Raw genomic sequence first — 5000 nt, forward strand, 5'->3', positions numbered from 1 at the left:
CTGTAACAATGGGATCGAGACGATAAGTCCCAGGCCCAAGTTTCGTTACGTACCATCTTGGTGGTAGAAGCAGTGTGCCTTCATTTTTGCACACTTGCATTAGGTCAAATGTCAACTCTAAATGTACCTTTAGTTTCCCCACAGAAAACTGTGTTCAAAATAGAGTTACAGATGGAACAGCCTATGAATGTATATACATTGCTTGTTGATATGTGGAGTTTAATGTATGTATTCACATACATACATATTTATACCTCAACCAGTTAATTGTTTACGTGTTGAATACCACGTGGTAAAGCTTAAAAAAATACATGGAGGTAGAGTGATACAAATATATTCATTTAGACCAGTGGTTCTTAACCGTTTTCAATTTATGCACCCCTTTCAAATCAGCAGTCAGCTCTCGCACCCCCTGAATTGCTGAAATAAAAAAAATAATAATAATAATAATAATAATAATATAATTATTATTATTATTATTATTATTATTATTATTATTATTATTATTATTATTATTATTGTTATTATTATTATTTATTAATTAAAATTTATTTGTTTGCAGAAAAAATAACATGCGTATATAAAAATATATTTTGCTTTAATTATTCATAGACATCCTGGCACCCCATAGGAACTGGCTTCGCACCCTTTAGGGGTGTTAGCACCCCTAGTTAAGAACCACTGATTTAAAAAAAGGGTAAAAATATTAAAAAATAAAAATAAGAACATAATGTTAACGTGCAAACAGTTAAATGGTTAACTTAAAATAACTTTCAGACACTGGAAAGCAGTTCACTGTAGATATCAATTTTTTTTAAAGCACAGAATAAATTTCTCAAATATTAATTCCTATTGTGTAAAAACTTGATACATTTCAAAAGGGCTATTTATATCACCACTTACAGTGAAGGTGATTGCTCTTAAGAAATTATTTTGATCACCACTTAAAATTAAAGTGCTTGCCCCTTTGATTTCTTTGTGTATAATTAAACTTCCCATTACTTTGAAATCTCCTACTACCTTTATATGAATGAAATTAACCTTGCCAGGCTAATTAACCGAGTTCTTTACATAATCTCGTTACTTGGTAACACAAGGATTCAGTGAAAAATACTATAAAGATAAAAATGTGTACACGTATCTCATAGATATATCTTTTAATGAATTTTAGGGATAATTAGTAGCGTAATTAATCTTTTTTAGTTTTCTGTTAAAGAAAACCATTATAGAGATGGCCATTTGTCCGGCCGCATTTTTTTCTGTCCGCCCTCAGACCTTAAAAACTACTGAGGCTAGGGGCCTGCAAATTGGTATGTTGATCATCCACCCTCCAATCATCAAACATGCCAAATTGCAGCTCTCTAGCCTCAGTAATTTTTGTTTTATTTAAGGTTAAAGTTAGCCACGATCGTGCGTCTGGCGACTCTATAGGACAGGCCACCAAGGGGCCGTGGCTGAAACTTTCATCTACTTAGTATATAGTCAAGGACATACGTTCATAGTGCTCCACATTTTGTGCTGAAATATTCCACAGTAAAGTTTGTGATACAAATAGGCAAACTATATATGCCTCAATATTTGACATTTTAGTAACAAGATAAAAAAAATAATGACTCTTCCCATTATGTCTGATTACGCTCTCCTACTAATTGCGTTCAAATTCGTGACATTTCTGTCTTTATCTTATTTTTCATTTATTTGTTTTGTTATTTAACAGTGAGATTACGTAAACAATTTTACCTGCCCAGAAGAATGTCATTCACACGAGGGCAAGAGATTTCAAAGCAAAAATGGTAAGTTCTGAATAAAAATAAAACAAATACTCTCTTTTTAAATTGCAGCCAAATATGTTCAAGGCTCATTATGATGTTAATGAATTGTATGAAAGTGTGAAGTATTTACACAATGGGAGTTGATTAATTCGTTTATGAAAATGCTATAGCGTGTGTTTTGATACAGTTTTGAAAGGCAGCTGTAACAATAGAATTTGTGTTATATATAAAGTTGAAAATATTTTGCTGTTCAGAGATCAAGCTATATTTGGGATGGGAGGGTATATGCGATTATAGACAGGACTCTTAGTAAAGTATATAATTATATATATATATATATATATATATATATATATATATATATATATATATATATATATATATATATTTATATATATATATATATATATATATATATATATATATATATTATATATATATATTTATATATATATTTATATATATATATATATATATATATATATATATATATATATATATATATATATATATATATATACATGTACACACATGTATATATATATAGATATGTATATACGTGTGTGTATATATATGTATGTTCTGATTATAGTATCTATAACGAAATAGACAATGGAATCTTCCCTCAACAAAACAAAGGTGAAATATTTCATGGGAATGATGCTATTGAAGATAGCCATCTTTATATCGATTTTGACCCATTTTTCGGGGGGGTGAACCCCCCCTAAAAAAAAAGACAGCATCAGCAAACTATTCCAATATTTTAAACCTATAATCGATAAAAAAACTCTAAGATATGTGAAAGAAAATATATCCATTTGACAGTGATGCAAAATTTCGCTTGGTAACCTCAATATTTATCGCCCTTCGGCTATGGAAAACTCATATTTTCTCTCTCTCTCTCTCTCTCTCTCTCTCTCTCTCTCTCTCTCTCTCTCTCTCTCTCTCTCTCTCTCTCTCTCTCAGGGGGCAGTTCATTGTCGCTAAAAAAATTCAAAAATTATGATAAAATTTCCATTCGACATTGAAGGAAGAGTTCGTTAAGTAGTCCTCTCTCTCTCTCTCTCTCTCTCTCTCTCTCTCTCTCTCTCTCTCTCTCTCTCTCTCTCTCTCTCTCAGGGGTAGTTAATTGTAGATAAAAAAAATGTAAAATTTTTGAAAAATTTCAATTTGACACAAAAAATTTAAGATTTATGAAAAAATTTCCATCTGACACTAAAGCAAAATTTCACTACGTAGCCTCTCTCTCTCTCTCTCTCTCTCTCTCTCTCTCTCTCTCTCTCTCTCTCTCTCTCTCTCTCTCTCTCTCTCGCGGGCAGTCCGTTGGCGATAATCTAATAAGGGTTCCCTAATGGACAAATTGAATAAAAAGCGAAATTCCGTCTTGCCAACCCACTTTAGCTTCAAACGCTTTGAAATGTTCCTGTCTACTGTGGTAAATAATAATAATAATAATAATAATAATAATAATAATAATAATAATAATAATAATAATAATACAATATTTTTTAGAGGCTTGAATTTCAAGTCAGTGGCCCCTGTGGTGGGCTAGTTACATATGAATAGGGTTGATGTTCTGAATAATAGTAATAATAATAATAATAATATTAATAATAATAATAATAATAATAATAAATTCTCCATACCGTCATCATCATTGATTTTGCCGTAGGCAGTTTTGAAATGATGTTGACTACAGTAATAATAATAATAATAATAATAATAATAATAATAATAATAATAATAATAATAATAATAATAATAATTTTATTATTTATATTTCTTATCTGCCTGTTTACACAACCAAGAGACAGAATTTAAAACAGAAGTAAAGTTAATGAATATATATTATTATTATTATTATTATTATTATTATTATTATTATTATTATTATTATTATTATTATTATTATTCACATATATATATGTGCGTATGTTTATATATATATATATATATATATATATATATATATATATATATATATATATATATATATATATATATATATATATATATATAAACAAACATACATAATTACATATACACAAACATTAGAATAATTTCCTTTTTAATCCCAGGTTCTAAATTAGGTTTATAGTACACGGGGTCCTTTATGAAGCTTCCACCAGTTGAGAGACGAGTGCGCGCTTGAGTGTTTTGTGTGTGTGTATGTGTGGAGGCGCGCTTGCGCGCCATACCCGGAGGTGCTGGCAAAGAGATCATTAAAATGAAAAGCCAAACCCTTAGAAGAAGGGCAGGACGCCCTGGGCGCTTCTTGCTATTGACACGAAGAGAGAGAGAGAGAGAGAGAGAGAGAGAGAGAGAGAGAGAGAGAGAGAGAGAGAGATTTAACGAACAGAAGAATAACAGACAGATGGAGTACACGTGGGTTGATCTGTGTGTGTGTGTGAGAGAGAGAGAGAGAGAGAGAGAGAGAGAGAGAGAGAGAGAGAGAGAGAGAGAGAGAGAGAGAGAGAGAGAGAGAGAGAGAGAGAGAGGTGACAAGCAGGCTGACAGACTGAGATGAAACAGGGGAGAGAGAGAGAGAGAGAGAGAGAGAGAGAGAGAGAGAGCTGGCAAACAGGCTAACAGACTGAGATGAAAAGCACACAGATAGAGAGAGAGAGAGAGAGAGAGAGAGAGAGAGAGAGAGAGAGAGAGCTGGCAAGCAGGCTAACAGACTGAGATGAAAAGCACACAGGTAGAGATAGAGAGAGGGAGAGAGAGAGAGAGAGAGAGCTGGCAAGCAGGCTATCAGACTGAGATGAAAAGCACACAGAGAGAGATAGAGAGAAAGAGAGAGAGAGAGAAAAAGTCAAAAAGACAATTTTGAATGGAAGTAGAGAGTGCAAAGTAGAAAGAAAAAAAGTTGATTATTCATGACAGATATCAATGCTGCTAATGGGTGCAGGAGGGAGAAGGAGTCACATTGCGTTTCTTCGGCGCAATCGAGTTTTCTGTACAGCGTATAATCAAGGCCACCGAAAATAGATCTATCTTTCGGTGGTCTCGGTATAATGATGTATGAGCCGCGGCCTATGAAACTTTAACTACGGGCTGGTGGTGGCCTACTCTATATCGTTGCCAGACATACGATTATAGCTAACTTTAATCTTAAATAAAATAAAAACCACTGAGACTAGAGGGTTGCAATTTGGTATGTTTGATGATTGGAGGGTGGATGATCAGTATACCAATTTGCAGCCCTCTAGCCTCAGTAGATTTTAA

The 5000-nt window shown here is 32.6% G+C and overlaps 1 protein-coding gene across 1 annotated transcript in view; it reads left to right on the plus strand.

The window, feature by feature from the left end:
• The window catches only part of LOC136831164 (nephrin-like), a 337951-nt gene that overhangs the window by 284144 nt on the left and 48807 nt on the right, over positions 1-5000 (plus strand). The window lies entirely within an intron of this gene.

This window comes from Macrobrachium rosenbergii, chromosome 48, assembly GCF_040412425.1.
Source record: "Macrobrachium rosenbergii isolate ZJJX-2024 chromosome 48, ASM4041242v1, whole genome shotgun sequence".
NCBI lineage: Eukaryota > Metazoa > Arthropoda > Malacostraca > Decapoda > Palaemonidae > Macrobrachium > Macrobrachium rosenbergii.